Genomic DNA, 18,822 nt, shown 5'->3' with positions numbered 1-18,822 from the left:
ACATGTTGACCTATAGGCCGAAGTCCAGAAGCTTCTGTCGGAAAGTCACCAGTGCTCTGTGCATCAGGACTAGCTGACTTCAATAAAAAAAGCCAGCGGTCAGCCATCCCATCTTCTTTATTACAGTTGATATATAGCAAAATACATAGCAGCCAGCCTCCTTCCTTGTCACAGTTGATGCATAGCAGTCAGCCAGTCCCCTTCTTAGTCACAGTTCATACATAGCGGTCAGTGAGCCTCCTTCTTTGTGTGTCACAGTTCATACATAGCAGACTGACATCCCCATTCTTTGTCACAGTTGATGCAGAGTTGTCAGCCAGCCTCCTTTTTTGTCACAGTTGATACATAGCGCCCAGCCAGTCCCCTTCTTTGTTACAGTTCATAACATGGCTATCAGCCAGCCTCCTTCTTTGTCAGAGCTGATACATAGTGATCAGCCAGCCCATGGGAGTACCCACTGTGGGGCAGGGGGGGCAGCTGCCCCTCCCTAGAAGCAGAGGTGCACTGCACAATGCAACAATACCTCCTGGCCGCGGTAGTGGAGAGCCAGTTTACTTTTCTCGCCGCCACGCCCCCCTTGCACCCCATCCCCGCCCTCCAAGAGCGCAGCCCCTCACTGCTAGATCCCAGCAATGATGTCCCTGGGCTGCACAGGATCTGTGATGAGGTCACAGGAGGGGAGGAGTCAGGGGTCACATGATCAGGGGCCTCTGTGTATGCAGGACTCTGCTGTGCTGGTCATCATGGTGCTAGATGAGGGGAAGTTTATGTGTGGGGTCATGATGAGGGGTTTACAGGGTGAATGTAGCAAAGCTGCGCATGTACGAGGTATACGGAGCGGAGCCGCGCTTGTACGAGGTGTACGGAGCGGAGCCGCGCTTGTACGGGGTGTATGGAGCAGAGTCGCATTTGTACGAGGATTACGGAGTGGAGCCATATGTGTACTGAGTGGATCCGTGTGTGTGCGAGGTGTACTGGTGCTGAGCCGTGTGTGTACGAGGCATACAAAGCGGAACCGTGTGTGTATGAGGTGTGCAGAGCCGTGCATGTACAAGGTGTATGATGGGGAGCACTCATACCTCCCAGCCGTCCCGGATCCAGTGGGACAGTCCCGATTGAGATTCTGCCCAGCTATGCCGGCTGGGAGCTTACTTTTCCCGTGGACACAGGAGTACACGGCGGAGCCCCGAGGAGGACTTTAAAACTCGCACGGGACATTCCACCGGAAGTGACGTGCTGGAAGCTGACCGGAAAGGAGATTGTTTTGGAACCATGGAGGCACTTCAGTGAATGCTTCAGATCCATCAGCGTGTCCTCCAACAGCGCAGACAGCAGGATCGCCTTGGAATCGGGGATAACGGCCATGTGAGCGGATCATGATATGTCCTGCACCGGTGGCTCAGGTGGGCACTACAATGGGAGTCGGGCTGCTATAGTATCTTTATAGAATCTTTCTTTCTCTCTGTGTTCTTTCTTTCCCTTGCTACTCTTTCTTTCTCTTTCTCTGTTCTTTATTTCTCTCTCTAATCTTTCTGTTTTTCCTTTCTCTTTCTCTGTTCTTTCTTTCTCTTTCTCTGTTCTTTCTTTCTCTGTTCTTTCTTCCTTTCTTTCTCCTCTTTCTTTCTATCTCTCTGTTGTTTCTTTCCCCTCTTTCTTTCTGTCTTTCTTTCATTCTTTCACCTTTCTTTCTCTGTTCTTTCTTTCTCTCTCCTTGTTCTTTCTTTCCCCTCTTTCTCTCTCTGTTCTTTCTTTCCCCTCTTTCTTTCTCTGTTCTTTCGTTCTCTCTCTATTCTTTTCTTTCTTTCTTTCTATCTCTGTTCTTTCTTTCTCTCTGTTCTTTCTTTCTCTCTGTTCTTTCTTTCTCTCTGTTCTTTCTCTCTCTCTGTTCTTTCTCTCTCTCTGTTCTTTCTCTCTCTCTGTTCTTTCTTTCTCTGTTCTTTCATTCTTTCCCCTCTTTCTCTCTCTCTCTGTTCTTTCCTTCCCCTCTCTTTCTCTCTCTGTTCTTTCTTTCTCTCACTCCTTTCTTTCTGTCTCTCTGTCCTTTCTTTTTTCTTTCTCTGTTCTTTCTTTCTTTTCCTCAGTACCAGCTACTGTGCCCATAATGCCAGCCACTGTGCGCTTAGTACCAGTCAGTGTGATCAGCAGTGCTAAATGGGTGCGGTTGGGGCGTAGATATAGGTGTGACTAGTTGTGAAATGGGTATGGTCGGGGGCATGGCATAAAATTTGCCCCACGCCCGACCATGGCTTGACCCCCCCCCCTAGTTTTGATCCTGGGTATGCCCATGAGCCAGCCTCCTTCGTTGTAGCAGTTGATACATAGCATTCAGCCAGCTCTTTTCTTTGCCAGAGTTGAAACATTGTGGTCACCCTGCCCCCTTCTTTGCCACCATTGATACATAGCGGTCAGCCAGTCCCTTTTTTATCACAGTTGATGCATAGTGGAGAACCAGTCCCTTCTTTGTCACAGTTGATATATAGCTGTCATCCAGCCCCCTTTTCTGTCACAGTGATACATAGTGGACAGCCGGTCCTCCTCTTTGTCACAGCACAGCTGATACATAGTGGTCAGCCCGCCCCTTTCTGTCACAGTTGATGCATCGCGGTCAGCCGGCCCCTTTTTTGTCACAGTTGATACATAGCGTACAGCCAGCCCCCTTCTTTGTCACAGTTGATATATAGCAGTCAGCCAGCCTCTTTCTTTGTCACAGTTGATGCACAGCAGTCAGTCAACCTCCATCATTGTCGCAGTTGATGCACAACAAACAGCCAGCCTCTTTCTTTGCCACAGTATATGCACAGCAGTCAGCCAGCCTCCTGTTTTGTCAAAGTTGATGCATAGCGGATAGTCAGCCCGCTTCTTTGTCACAGTTGATACATAGCAGACAGCCAGCCTCCTGCTTTGTTACAGTTGATGCACACCTGTCAGCCAGCCTCCTTCTTTGTCATAGTTGATACACATCAGACAGCCAGCCTCCTTCTTTGTCACAGTTGATACATGAAGGAACAGCCAGCCTCCTGCTTTGTTACAGTTGATGCACACCTGTCAGCCAGCCTCCTTCTTTGTCACAGTTGATACATCGCAGACAGACAGCCTCCTACTTTGTCATAGTTGATGGACAGCAGTCAGCCAGGCCCTTCTTTGTCACAGTTGATGCACAGCAGTCAGCCAGCCCCCTTTGTACATAGTTCTAGGCACAACATTCCATCCTGTGTTGATCAGAGATGAAACTGCCAGAACCCAGGAATGAGGCCGTTATCTGGAGATAGTGGGACCTTTGAAAATAAAAGTGTATTGGTAAGTTTTATAATGGATCAAATGAGGATGGATAAAGCAAAAGCAGCACGAGCCCAGCGGCAGCAAGGGGTCAGATCTGACTCTTCAGTCTTAAAAACTCAGAGCTGCAGCTGGGCTTGTGCTGCTTGTGCTTAATCAGTCCTCATTGGATCCATTGCCCCATTTCATACTGACGACAGCGCCCTTCATCCGGTCTCTTTATCAAGCTCTGCTTGGAATCCCTATGGATGAAATCCCCACAGTATTCTGGGTTGGCTGCTCCCACTGGAATAGGTGATTATATTGCAATTTGCACAACTCAGCCAGCTGAGAACATTCTTTACAATTGGTTCTATATTTATAACCTACTATGCTGAGAAAGCGCTCGTCACTTGCATTCTTTCCACTAAGGAAATTACATATATTGGTGTAAGTTTTATATATGTATAGTACTAGGATGCCATTACTGACTGATTGGTGGGGTCCAAGCACTAAGAGATCAGTGAATGCAGCACAACACCAGCCCACAAAACATACAGGCTCAGTAGTTGAGCCCGCACCATAAATGCTACCTGCCTCTAACAGCAGCGACTGGTGCTAGCTCCGATTGGTGCTGTTTATCATTAACAGCGGCATAAATGTCTCGATTGCTGGCGCAGCAGCCCCCATCAGCCCTTGCAATTCAATTGGGAGTTTCCGATGGGTTTTTATAACTGGAAGCTACGGAAGGCCCCCAGTTCTGCCATCTTAGCCGAGGCTTCATGAGTCAGCGTAATTTTCTATGATGGTATTAAAGTAAACAAAACAAGTAATCAAATGATCGCAATAAAAAAAATATAAATACTAAAAAAAAAAAAATGTTTCAAAAGTCTGAAAAAAATATGAAAATATTAATCACCCCCATTAAACATAAATAAATAACTTATTTGGAACCACGATGGGCTTAAATCTAGTCACCTGGTTTAATGTGTATCTGCTGCTCTACCAAATGTACTTCTATCCTTAAATGAACAGAATAGACTGAACAGAATTTTTTTAAAATTTCATCATTTTAATCTACGAATTTTGGAATAATTTTCCATTTCATTTGTAACCACTTTTAGGGTTCCGTTCCATCACGCAGCAGTCAGTATCTGAGCTGTCGACATCTCCTTGTCTTATTTCATCCAAGTTTTTGAATTGACTATTCCACATCTATATGGCAGAGATAAGGCTGCAGCCAGAGGAATCCAGCGTTCAGGGCACACAATCTGTGGAAAATAGGGGACACTTTGAGGAGAAGCTGCTGGGGAAAGTGACGGAAACATAGTCACTCGGGAACCAGGTTGTCATTTGAAGATAAGACTAAATGTCCTGCCGGAAAATGCAATTCTCTGTTCTCTCAGGAAAGGCCAAATTTATACAAAGTTCAATAAGTAATAGAAACTTGTGTGGATGGAGATAAAGTAATCCACTGCGCCCAGGAAGACCCCAAACCAACCTTTGTGCCCCCACATAACCAAAACTGTATCTTCCTGGTTCAAACTCAAATGTTCAGACTTCTTTCTTTAACCTTTTGGAGACGCAGCCATCTTTTCTTTTTGCACTTTCGCTTTTTTTTTTCCTCTTCGCCTCCCAAGAGCCCTAACTTTATTTTTCTAACATAGTCTTACTGGAGCTTTTTTTTGTGTGTGTGTGAAAAGCTCTAGTTTTCAATGACACCATTCACTTCACCATGTAATGTACTGTAACATGGACCAAAAATAGTCCCGGAGGAGAGGTGAAATGGTTGAGGAGAAAAAAAAAATTCTGCCATTGGTTTTTAGGGTTTAGTACCTAGGACGTTCATTGTGCAGTAAAATTGAACTAAAGATGCTCTTGGGCGCCAGCTGTGTAACACAGCTGGCTCCCCGCGCATCATACAGCATATAGGGATGACGCACTTGTTTGGCACAAGTCGCCAAACTGTGAAAAGGAACATGTCACCATGAAAATCCTAGCCAGTCTACTGGAACCACGTCATAGAGCAGGATGAGCTGAGCAGATTGATAGTTTTGTGGCAGACACAGACGGAAAAGGGCCCTTTGCAGTCTAACAACTCATCAAAATGCACAATTCCACCTGCTTTGGGGGTAGAAGTGTCCCTCTTACCTCCTGGATGGCCCCAACGATATGTCCACCCCTGTTTTGTGGAATGGAACTTGTAACATACTGTCTGTAATCTCTGCTCATTCTAGGCTTAGGAGTCCAGTTGGCAGGCTCCCTCAATAATTGGCTGCCTATGACTGATTAACACCTCCCACTGGACTCCTAAGCCCCAAATGAGGTGACTTCAATCAATAGGATACAAATTTTCTTGAACCTGTGTAGATAGTAATTTACTTTGCTCATCCTGCTCTAAAACCCACTGCTGGCACCGGTTCCCCTTTTGACCTTGATCATTTTTTGCAGCCTTTTTATGCCTAACATACAATTGTAATTTGGTAATCTCTTGTGCTTAGGTTGGTACCCACCTTGTGGTGTAACTGGTTGATGTAAAAATATAAATATAGGTCTTAGGTTTTGCCAAAATACTAGAGATGAGCCAATCAATTGGCAGGACCCTGGTCTAGCGGCCAATTCAGTAGTCCATGGCGGCCACACAAAGGCTCTGCGATCCGCCTCCTACCTACCTGATGGAATCCCTGGCACTTCTCCTGTAGGCCTTTCCTGAAGTCATCAAAATGACTAATGAAAAGAGGTGGCCATGCACTACTGACATGGCAGGTGGGCCAGGTTTCTGCAAATTGATTCGCTCATGTCTTCAAAAAATATAGCCTTGAGAATGGTACTCTCCTGATTTGTTTCAGGCTAAGTGCACACGTAGCAGAAAATTTCTGCTCAAAAACCTGACTCCCTTCCCAGAAACCGCGCCTTTTTTGTCTGCGCGTTTTCGTCGCGGTTTTGATGCGTTTTTTTCCGGTGCGTTTTCAAAACGCATAGAACTAGCCAGAAACGGGGAAAAATCCACGAAATTAATGAGCATGCTGCGTCTTTTTACCGTGATGCGTTTTTTTCGCGGTAGAAAACGCATCCATATGCACAAAAAGTCCAAAATGCATAGAAATTAATGGGAAGCTTATTTTTAGCGGTTTTATTGGCAAAACCACTAAAAATACCGCTAAAAAAACGCTGTGTGTGAACACAGCCTTAGACTGCAGAGGCACACATTTTGGTGGCTGATTAAAGGGGTGTCATCCCGCTGTGCCAATAACGTTTCGGTTCGCACACCTGTCGAGAAGCGCGCACGCTCGGCAGGTATCGCACAATTGTCCTCATCATTGGAATATGACTGGTGCACAATGCCCACTGGTCATGTGTCCCTCTTGGCACTTTCGTTGTGGGTTTGGAAGTTACCGGGTAATTCATTTAAATTTGGCTTTTGCTTCACGTTCATGACTCTGGGGTTCCTGAAAAATGGTGATTTCTATCCTATGATAACACGACTTGAAATCTTACCAACCTTTAGATGACTATTAGGGGCACAATGCTAATTCTTAGGTTGGGTACATTTTGGGTGATCACCATTCTCACCACCCTTCTTTCCCACCAAGCATTTTGGGCTCAGGATCCTTCCTCCATACAAACCCCAAATCAGCCCCGATAAGGGTTGATTAGTGGGGGGTGTTGTCAGTCAAGGGCCTGCGATAGGGTGCGGTACTATATCATGGCTATATTACGCGGTATTATATCATATCGCTGCCATGAAGGCCACCAGTGGTTTGCATCTCTATATGTAAACCACGGCGGAGCAGCAATCTGGCCAACATTGCATCACTCTGAAAAAATGCTTAATTTGGAAGCATAATGACCCCTCACCCCTTCCCCCCCGACACACACACATGCATACACACAACACGACCACAGGCAAGAGCGTTTCCAGATCATTAAAGCGTTTTATAGGCTGTTTCGCAGCAGCGGTTTAACAAATTCATCCTGCAGTGAACTGTCTGTGTGAATGGGGCGTCCTGCTACGCTAAGAGGGGGTAAGAGGGGGAATTAGTGCTGCGCCAAGAGGAGGGGGAAGGCCGCTGCGCTTGCCAAAGACACCCCACTGGTTTACCAAAGCTGGGAGCAGATTAATCAGACACTAATTCGATTTGCAACAGCTAAAGGATTTTTTTTTTCCGCAGCTCAGTGTTTAGGAATTCAGCAGGGGCAGCCATACAGAAAGGAGAGGGGGCACATTAGCATAGACCCCCATTTCCAAATGATTCAGCGCTTGTTTGTTCTCCCGTCCCCCTTTAGTGCTGATTATAGTCTTTTTGCTTTTTTTGACTGACAGATTGGATGTAAAAAGGCAGGGCTGCTAAAGTGTGGAAATAGGACTGACCTGTTAATGAGGCCTTGCAGTTAGGTGAAAGGGAGAAGGGGTGAGAAAATGGATTCCAAAAAGGTGTTTGGGTGCTGAGTGCCGCATCATTTTTCTTTTTTCCTTTTCCCACGTGTCCCTGGGCGCTGTTTTCTTTGCCTGCATGTGTGCGAAGGATTTCAAAGTCTTCCCAGATCCGCTGATAAGACAGGGATTTGTAAAGGTGTTTTGAAAGGTCTCCGATCAATCTTCTCCTGGATAGGGGAGAGCACAAAGAAACTGACTTGGTGACAAAAATAAAAGGAGAATCCTAATCCGGCAACACTTTCTGTTTAAGCCTCAGTTCAGCCGCGTTAACCCCTCGTGTGCTGACAATGATACCCGAAAAAGTAAAAACATCATATAAATACATCTACAGCCAGTGTCGGACTGGGGTGCCAAAGGCCCACCAGTAAAATTGAAATTGGGGGCCCACTTTTCACCTGCATACAAATATTACACTACCCTTGTTCACAAACTTACCTACGGTATATCTCTATATAATAGTAAACTGGGTAGTTTGATTAATGGATGATGGGATGCTGCTTTTTTCTGTACAGAGCATATCATGTGAATTATGCCAAGTACTACCCATATAGTGGGGTTTGAGTCCCATGTCTGCACAGCGGCCCACCAGGGGATTCCCCTGTTCCCCTATGGGCCAGTCCAAGCCTGTCTAAAGCTCAATATTACTTAATGCCAAGCTATCCCAAGTGCTTTAATGTTCTATACCCCAATAGTCAGTATCATCAACCTGTGCAAGTGTCTGCGTCAGTATCCTGCACCCCAAGTGTTGGCATCATTATGCTGCGCCCCAAGTGTCGGCATCATTATCCTGTACCCCAAGTTTCAGTGTTTCCATCAGTAATATCTCTAAAAATATTGCATTATTAAAGAGACAAATAGAACACTATTATTTTTTTTTTTTGCCAAGTCCTTATAGCAGTAAAATAACCAATAACAGACACTGAATAGTGTTTGTCTTTAGTTGTCTTCTGATTTCTTACAAATTAGGGGCTGCCCAAATGATATCACTAGTAATAGTTGCATTAGATGGGGTCTAACAGGCCCTTAACATCCTGATAGCTGAGTAATCTGCGATCAGTAATTATAGTTATTGTCATCTATTGAGTGACTGTATTCTTATTCCTTTGTTAACATTCACATTCAATCAAGTCAGTCATTGACTGCCAAATCCCTGGTGCCACTTATCTCTCAAAGCAATATAAAAAATCTTTTGGGTCCCTCTTGCCCCAAATGCCACACTGAGGAGTGGTGATGGAAAATCCTATATAAATAGTGTGACAGTCATTTATACAATGGCCACAGCCCAGCATTTATCACAGCGGCCTGTGACCACTTTAAGACCCGTCAGTGAGTTTTGATTCTCAATGGGTTTTAAAAACTTATTTTTCTTTATAAATTTCATCCATTGCATTTTCACTCTTTCGGTTGAGTTGGGCTTGACCTGCAGGAAGGATTGATAACTTCCTCTGCCTCATTACTACTGCAGGCTGTCATTATATCATTTGCATAATCTGCATCCTTCACATCCTTTGATTAGTTGGGATATAATTCCCCTTTTTTCCCTTTCACTGTGTGCATTCTGTAGTATCCATTGAAACACCCAGCTCCGAACTAGAAAAAACATCATCGATGTATCTGTTATAAAATGCTTATGGAAATGGACTAGAAGGGGTCATTATGGCAGCGAGGCTTCTGCTTCTTACTTGGTCAAAATGTATGTTTTTATTGTTTTCGTTTTGAAACTCCACTCAATTTTTGTAAGATCCTCGAGCCCACCGTCTCACAATACAAAACATGTTCACATCCACGTATAATTACATTGTACACACAGGACATATCAGTAAGATCTAATGGATTGGTTGTGAGTCACAAGAAATAGGTTCTACCGAGAAGCAATCGGCTCCATAGTAGTCATCAAATGGGTTTGATGGACCTTTGGATCCCAAAAGCTGGGCATACTGGAGAATCGTCTGATCGTTCGGTGGACCACTGCAATTTAATTTTATCACACATCTAGAAGCAGAAAGTCCTGATCTTTATGAAGAGCAGACACTTTTTTGTTAATTTACTATATATATATATATATATATATATATATATATATATATATATATATAATGTATGTATGAAAAATTATTAAAAATCATGTAAATTGATATTGAAATTTTTTCAAAAAGTTGACACCTAAGAGTGATGCTATATTTTTCTATTTATATCAACCTTAAGATTCCCTCATGTGATAAACTAATGCTATTTGTCATCTGTAGCCACCAGACTAAAGCCCTTCGAACCTCCTCTTACCTACCGGCATCCCCTTCAAGTAGGAAGATGTTCACAAGGCTCCAGTCGATATGGCTGCTGAACCAGGATCCTTTGACTCTTTTTGATCAACTCTATATCTTATATAATAAAAAAAAAAGCTTCTTAAAGGTATTTGTCGTGGCAAAATTAAGTAAGCTCATATCTATACAGAGCATCTTTCCCTGAGTTACTTTTTGAGAAAATAATCTTTAAATTAATATGCAAATGAGTTGCTCGGTGCACCATGGGCAGTCCAGAGCACCTTCCATCAGTAAATCTGGCCGCCCTGCTCCTCCCCCACTTCATTGCTTAATGGACCGGTATTGTCAAATAATGAAGGGCTGGTCGGCCAGATATACTTACTGATGGTGCCTCGGAGATGTGCTTTTTCAGAATGTCATTTTGCCCTGACAGATTCCCTTTGGTCAGGCCGATAGTGTCCATCGATTTAAAATTCAGGCTGCCGAAACCAAGATATAATAATAATAATAATAATCTTTATTTATATAGCGCCAACATATTCCGCAGCGCTTTACAGTTTAACAGTTTCAAAACACAAGTCATAAGTAACAACGTAATAATTAAAGCAAAATCAGACGACCCTGCTCGTGAGAGCTTACACTCTACAATGAGGTGAGGGAGATACAAAGTACAGGGGTGTATTTACAATGATGTATTTACAATGATGGTCCAGCCATCTTGAGGGAGTGAGGGATGGATGGAGATAGTGAATGGGCTACACACTCACACTTACACATAGAATGACTTTGATTAGTGAACGTGATAGGCCACTCTGAACAAATGTGTTTTGAGGGATCGCCTAAAACTATGCAAATTGTGGTTAGTCCTAATTTCTTGGGGTAGAGCATTCCAGAGGATAGGAGCAGCACGGGAGAAGTCTTTGAGTCGGGAGTGGGAGGTACGGATTAGTGCAGAGGTTAGTCGAAAGTCGTTTGCAGAGCGCAGCGATCGGCTAGGCAGATAGACAGAAATGAGGGAGGAGATGTAGGGGGGTGCCGCACTGTGGAGAGCTTTGTGGGTGAGAACAAGTACTTTGAATTGGATCCTATAATGAATGGGCAGCCAGTGTAATGACTAACGAAGAGCGGACACGTCCGAGTACCGATTTAGCCAGATGGACGAGCCTGGCTGCTGCATTAAGTATGGACAGGAGAGGGGATAGTCGAGTGACGGGGAGGACAATTAATAGAGCGTTGCAGTAATCAAGGCGGGAGTGGATCAATGCTACAGTGAGGGTTTTTGTTGTTTCCATGGTGAGAAAAGGGCGGATTCTAGAGATGTTCTTTAGGTGTAAGCGGCAAGAGCGGGCAAGAGACATGTCATGTTGGAATTTTTTGGGAATGGTCTTCTGAACATAGAGGAGTTTGGATAGGATGGTCTATCCTTTGCCACTTTGCACAAGTGCATTAGAGTTTTTTCAGGGCTGTGGAGTCGGAGTAGTGCAGTCGGTGTCCATTTTATATCGCCTCCGACAACAATAATATCTAATAAACTGGGTACAGTAGTACAATGCAGGATGTGCTGTAAATTTTTTCATGATAATTTGGGAAAGTTATGAAATTTCCTATAAATGTCTGTTCTGTCCCTGAACTAAGGATCTCGGCTTTTTGCTGTGGAGTTGAAGTTGGAAGTCAGGGAAATTGAGTAGTCGGAATCTGAGGTTAGGGTTACCGACTCCAAAGCCCTGTTTTTATAATCTAGTCTGGCATATTGGTGGTCAAAATGTTCGTAGGAAAGATCTGTTTTTGTAATTGATAAATGGCATTCTCTCCGGATCTATTCTTTGGTTATAGCCAACCGCTCCTGTATTCTCCATGAGAGCCGCTACCTGACTCTTCTGGTGGCAACTTATCTGGCCGAGAATAAAAAGAGCAGCAGTTCGAAATTGAACATGCATGATCCTTATCTTCCCCCTACATCATCTGTTGGGGGAGAGTCAGGAGGTCTTCAGAGACTGTTGTCTGACCCCTCCTGATGTCAGTCTAATGTGTATGGGGGCCTTTAGTATCTGAATGTGTAGATGCTCTTGTTCTCATTCAGTGTAGTAGGGTTGCTCTTAGGAATGATATTAAAATCCAATGCAACAAGAGATACGTCTAGGGCGCTCCTTCAGGTCAAATGGACATTAATTTAATTGTCGTATATAAGTATTTGTCAATCATTAATCAGATTGATGCAATACTCCTCTTCAACTGCCAATGTTTTGATCCTTACAACTTCAATTGCCCCAGCGGTGGTCAGCATCCCTACTCCGGTCCGCCAAGGTCATGGAGGACGGAAACATCTATTACTTCTAAGAGTCACCTCATTCTGATGAAAGATTGAGAAATACTTATATACAACACTAAACGTAATGTACATTTGATCACACCGGGTGCCATGGACTTTTCTGTACATTGCGACTCTTCTCGTTCTGCCGACATACTTTTCCGATTTTACAACTTTTATTATACAAAAATCAAAACATGACAAAATTGTATTTAAGTATTTTTTTTACTTTATTGTACATTCAGTTATCTTTTTTTTCATAAAAGGGATAATTCAACATATGTACCAAAATTATCTGTCAGAAAAACAATTAGCAGAAAAATGAAATTCCTTTAAAAAAAGGGAAATATAAAATTTGTTATAGGATAGCACAGATTTTTTTTTTTTGCACAGTAGACTTACCCTGATGAGACTTCAGAAATCTGGAAACATGTCAGTAGTGGTCACAATTATGTCAGGAATTTGCAAGTCTATTTTCCCCAGGTAGACAAGTCGAGTGAGTGCAAATATCTGTAAGAATCTCCCAGGACTGACACTTCTTACAGCCTCTGGTAGAACATACCATACACAAAGAGAACAGTTTATCCAACCAAGATAATCCACAGCCTATGGATACTCTGACAAACCTACACCTCCCTGAATACTTGTCTAGTGGTAAACCCAGATATTAGGACTTCTTTAAGAAATAACGGGGCTAACTTTCGGTTAGGACATATGAATTTTTTACAACCCCTTTAATAAATGACCTTCTTAAAGAGGTTATCCCCTTTCCAAATTTCTTGATTGCAGGGGGTCTGATTGCTGGGACCCCCAGTCATCATGAGAAATGGGCTCTGTAGAGCTTTGAATTCTCTAAATGGCGTAAAAAGGGCATATGCCTATTGGATTGATGGCGATAGCATGGCTACTCCTGGCAGTCCCAAGATACTGAATGAGGTCCCTGCACAGCCCTATGATTTAGATAGTTGGGGATCTCATCTGTATGACCCCCAGCAATCAGGATGGTATCCTCTATCCTATAGATAGGGGGCAACTTACAATTGGGGAAATACTTCTCCCTTGATAGATATCCTCACCTAGAATGGGCAGAGGAACTTCCTATACTTTGTGTTCACGATAGAGAGGCTTTCTTTGCTATGTCCTAAGGACAGAGTCTCCCTACACTCTTTCCTAGGAATGGAGAGGTTCCCTATAACCTGTGCTAATAATAAAGAGGTTCTCTACACTCCATCCTATGGATAGTGAAGATCCCTACAATTGGTCGATGGGCATGCTCCCTACTCTAATTTTTTTTTTTTTCAGAAAATATTTATTAAAGTTTTTTTTTTTATAACAAAGAAGGGTACAATACAATAGACCACATACTACCATTATCTGAGTAATTAAACATTATTTAAGTATGGAAGAAGAGAAAAGAAGAGAAAGACATGAGGGAGAAGACATAGTCCTACTCTAATTTTTGAAGGATAAGCTGGCAATACACTTTAGATAGCCATGGGTTGAAAAGCTTTTCCCTCTTACTCCATCCCAATAAAACTTCATGCTCAGCTTTGCCAAGTTTTCATGGTTTGTCAGTGAGGAGATCCGCTGCCATACTTCCATGGCAATAACTTAAGAATAAAAGCATTGGGTATGTTGAAATTCAACATGACTGACCCTTTTTTCCTTGATTTCTTCCATTAAAGGAGAGTCAGGACATCATAAACATTGGTTGGTTGGCAACTGAGGCTACAATCTGCGAGTTTGGGCGACATTCACCTAATGTGTTTGACTTCCTTCTCGGTCTTTTTGTGGCTTCTCAAGAGATAGGATTCTTCTATCATTCTCTTTACTCTCTCCTGGGGATAAGCAGGCTCCCTACTATCTCTCTTTTAAGGTGGGTAATCTTCCTGCACATTCTTGTAACAGACCGTCTCCTTTCGCTATCCCCTAGAAATGAACATTCATGTTGTTGTAGTCTCTCATAGAGATATGGAAGCCACCTTGTCTACTTCCTAGCATTGGCTGGCTACCTGATGTCTGTCTTCTGGGGTCAGGCAAGCTCCCTACATGCTCTCCTAGGAGTGACAAAGTCCCTACACTCTCTGTTAAGATTGACATCCCTGTTGTGGCTTCTCCTTTTTCATAAGCGCCCTTGTTTCATTCTTTTCCGAACGCAAAGAACCATCTTTTACCCTCTCGACCTAGACACTTGTTACAGTATAAGACGTCATAACGGCTTCTACTTAAAGGGAATCTGTCACCCGTTTTTGAGATATCATATAATGATATCATTCAATTGTGTGTTACGTAAGTATTGTAGTCGTACTTTTTCCCCCCTGCCCCCGCATCTTTGATGCATAAATACCTTTATCACTCTTCAGATTTATGGAAATCGCCGGGGTCCGGTCCGATGGGCGTGGCTTATTCTTTCCCCCCACCTTGGTTTGCTCTGTATATTTCGTTATAGTAAGTCTTGCGTTCACATACGTAGTATGTCAGCAGCTGCGCATTGAAAAGACCGCTCCCGCTTGCGCAGTATGCTTTGCCCAACTGTGGGCAAAGCATATAATCGCTACTACGCATGCGCCGTTTTTTTTCCCAGCATCTATGACCCGAAGGTCTTCATATGCATATGAAGACTTCCGGGTCATAGACGCCGGGAAAAATACTGGCGCATGCGCAGTAGCGATTATATGCTTTGCCTACGTTTTGGCAAAGCATACTGTGCAAGCGCGATCGGCCTTATGAATTTGCAGGCGCGAATAAACAACACCATCTGTTAGATTCACAGAAGAAATTACGTCAAGCAAGCCAAGGTAGGGGGAGAATAAGCCACGCCCATCGGACCGGACCGCGGTGATTTCCATAAATCTGAAGAGTGATAACAAAGGTATTTATGCATCAAAGGTGCGGGGACAGGGGGGAAAAAATACGACTACAATACTTACGTAACACAATTGAATGATATCATTATATGATATCTCAAAAAAGGGGTGACAGATTCCCTTTAAGAGGGAAAATAATACATTGTGAGAATACAGGCACCGTTAATAACATGTACAGTATTTTTTCTGAAATGAGAGCAAGGTTCCGTCATGATGTGACAGTGTAGTCAGGGAGATCAACTGTAGGGAATTTAGTATCCCAGCGACTGCTCTTCCTTGTTGCACATGTAAAAGGATCTATATGATGTGTATAATTCTGTATATAGTGCTGCATATCCAATTCACCATTGGTTGGGTACTTATGTAGCAACATAGTTTACTGACGCATAGGGGTTAAATTTCCAACAACAAAAAAAAATTTGATGAAAAATCTTTTGAGATTAGCTAGTGGCCTCCAAGTGCCCTGAACCATATGAGAATTTCAATATGTCTTACCTACCATCTCCAGAAAGACTGTATACAAGATGTCTGTAGGTGCACATTACCACCCCTGAGGATCTCTAAAATTCAAACATTTTTTTGCAGGAAGCCCAAATGTTCCCCCCATCTTTGATATTGTGGTGATATGTTGACTCATCATTAAGCTGGCCAGATACATAAGTCGAATATAGTCAGGTCTGTGGGTAATCAGTCGTACGTGAGACCACTAGTGGGGACGATTCAACCACCAGGTTTACAGAGTGGCAGATGATCATCTACATGCAGCCGGTCATTCACAAAGGAGTTTCAGTTGATAACAGTGAAATAATCGAACTCGAGAAATCACATTTTTGGCAGCCATCACGAAAGATCATTCACATATTACTTTTGTGGCGCCCCTGAGGCTCAGTCGCCACAGAGGTACTACACCTTCCTCTCTCCTAAGGTGTGGTGCCCCACCATCCAGGTAAGTTGGAGGCTCCTGACCACGCTTCAACACTCGCACCTCACACAATAGAGTAGTTCAGCATAACCATATTGTGGCTCCTTGCTTAGAGAGAAGCAGAGCACCTTTGCTGGTTCCCTGCTTGGAACACTAGACGTGCTGGGAGGTGGGTGGAGTTCAGAATATATATATATGAGAGGGATGGTTTAGGATGACAGGTTAGTCTGACAGGAGGTCATTGAGGAAGGAAGTCACTCGGGAGGAGTGGGGATCCCTGGAAGAAGGGATGGAGGAAGGAGTGCTGCAGCTGCCTCAGTGACCTGAGCCAGCTGGCACGGGAAAGGAAAGAAGGAGAAGGACGTTGACCTGAAGCCTGAGCTTCAATAGAAGGGAAAGGACAAGTACGGAACGTAGGAGTAAAAGGGAACATAGAGGACGGGGTTTAGAGGAAGAGCCCTGCCTAGAAGTTCTAAGCGCAAGGCTGGGGCCCAGTCCCCGAGGTTGTATGAACACTAATGGTTCTGCAGCAGACACCGGTGGAGTAGTGGGCTGTAAATGCAGTTACTCCCATCTAAGACTTGAGGGCACAACAGCAATACGGATAGAGAGCCGGGATTCAGGGGTAGAGTCCCCGAGGCAGGCTACAGCTGTCTCCTGTGCAAGTAGAGTTCTTGGGAACATCTGTCAGGAGGAACTCCAGTGTAACACAGTACTAGGAGATCTTCACACTTAAGGCGCTATAGAGGAGACGTTCAGGAAAGGCACATAAGTTGGCGGAGTGTGGAAGGGAGCTTTCCATCTTGCCTGGAGGTTGACTGAGTCCCTGACCCGGAGGACACGGCACAGAAGCGGGCACTACAGACTGTGAGTAAACTTTGGAACTACATGCCCTGGTGTCCTCCATTCCTTCCTGCGTCCGTCCGCCTGACACTGCTACATCCCCTGCGCCAGACACTACATCACCTAAGTGTCTCCACATCTACACTGCCCTGGGACAACAGCCCTGCCTGTGGAGGGCTATACCACCATTGCTGCACCACACCATCTGTCCCGGAGGATCTGCATGCAGCGTCGGATTAACACCTCCCTTGCTGAACACCACAGGTGACGTCACGAACTATTCATTTGATAACATTCAAACCATTCACATCTTCCTATATACTTGGGTGCCCAGGGCCACGGTCCGGGTCACCGCCACTGTGACACATCCCCCTGATACCGGCCCGGTACCGAGTACCCCGCAGCCCTGGGAGGGCGATCCACTTTCATATGATGGTTAGACGAAATGGTCCAAGTTGTCCATTTCAGATGACTTTCATCTTGTTTATGGCTGGCTTTATAAGCACTTGTTCCTTCATTAATCAGAATAGGTCACCAATTTTATTTTTTTATTATGGCATTTATGATTTTTTTTGTCGTCGGAGCTGGGCAGGAAAAGGGGTGCAATTCCTATTAGTGTATTGCTGGGCAAGAAAAGGGGGTGTCACCATTAAGGCCACGGTAACACTATTACCTGAAGATCTTTACTTCGCCAGCATTAGAAGCAATAGTGCTGCCCCCTACGGATGAGAATCTGATTATGTTGGGTACTGCGTGTGAATGCAGCTGCTGTATGAGTACCACATCCCCCACATTTTCATTTTCCATACAGCACAGGTGAGATTTCCATCCGCCTCGTAAAGCACAGTCGTTACCATAGCCCTGTAGTCTCCGGCAGGATGAACACTCTCTGACACCCCAGACACTCTCACTATTCAAGAGTCTCATACAAGATAGACACTCACAAAGCAGAGGTGTAGCTAGGATTTATTTTTTACCTGGGGCAAAGGTTTAGCTTACAGCCTTCTGTATCAGAAATACCCTGGCACCTTCACCCAGGATTTGGGGTACATGCCCACTTTGTCCTTGCAAAACAAAATAAAATAATGATATATCCCCAAACATAGGAAGATTCATACATCAGTAACTGTAACGACATAATGGGTCCCCTCTTAGGCCATACAATCTTTTACCTTCTATGACTTCATGTCACTTAATTTGTCGTCAAGACAGACCGTGCTTACAGTCCAAGCCTCGTTGCAAGAAGCAGCCCCCTTTGCCTCCAGCCTCCGTCATGATTGACACCTCCTCATATCCATGCAGGAAATAAGTGCCCAGATCAGTATAGAGCAGGCAGAACCCTGCAGACACTATGAAGACCGGCAGCCCCAACCTAACCAGTAACTACTTCACCTCTCTCCATCCAGCCTCCAATAAGAGGGACAAATCCTTATTCCAAGCAGCCTCTACCAAGACAGACACAGCCTCTAATGCCTATGGCCTCTACTAAGATAGTCACAGCTCCTGGTAAGGTGCATGCATTCTTGTGTCCAAGTAGCCTCCCATGCCTACAATCTCTCCTAAGACAGCCCCAGTCATTCTTCTCAACAGGTGACAGCGCCCACATCCTCCACCAAATCATACAGGACCGCTGCTTCACCAGCATTAACTCTTTCCTTTTTCTGTTGCCATATCTTTGATGCCTTCTTTCTTTACATTCTGTACTATAACTTCTCACTTGAGATGTTCTCATCCCTTTTCCTGTCTGCCCCATCACTTCTCACCTTTTTTCCTAGTTGCTTTGCAGTTGATCCTTTACTTTTGGTGCTCACCTTATCTGTAGGCTCTCCCTGTCCCCTTCTGTCTCACACTTTCCCTTGGCGAAAGCAAGCCTCCCTTTACTCACTCCCTGCCTCTATCCTCCACAGCCTCACCCCCACCTCTTCTTT

The 18,822-nt window shown here is 44.3% G+C and overlaps 1 protein-coding gene and 1 long non-coding RNA gene across 4 annotated transcripts in view; one reads left to right on the top strand and one right to left on the bottom strand.

Moving 5' to 3' along the window:
* The window catches only part of NTN1 (netrin 1), a 210,991-nt gene that overhangs the window by 58,222 nt on the left and 133,947 nt on the right, over positions 1–18,822 (top strand). The window lies entirely within an intron of this gene.
* On the bottom strand, positions 4,321–18,782 carry LOC141072024 (uncharacterized). Its single transcript, XR_012226682.1, has 3 exons — positions 18,706–18,782; positions 7,628–7,860; positions 4,321–4,526 (listed from the first exon to the last, which is right to left on the bottom strand). It is a non-coding gene; the product is annotated as an uncharacterized lncRNA (long non-coding RNA).

This window comes from Dendrobates tinctorius, unplaced genomic scaffold (genome assembly GCF_039654945.1).
Source record: "Dendrobates tinctorius isolate UK_male_01 unplaced genomic scaffold, ASM3965494v1 ptg000014l, whole genome shotgun sequence".
Taxonomy (NCBI): Eukaryota; Metazoa; Chordata; class Amphibia; order Anura; family Dendrobatidae; genus Dendrobates; species Dendrobates tinctorius.
This window is presented reverse-complemented; position numbering and strand designations above follow the sequence as displayed.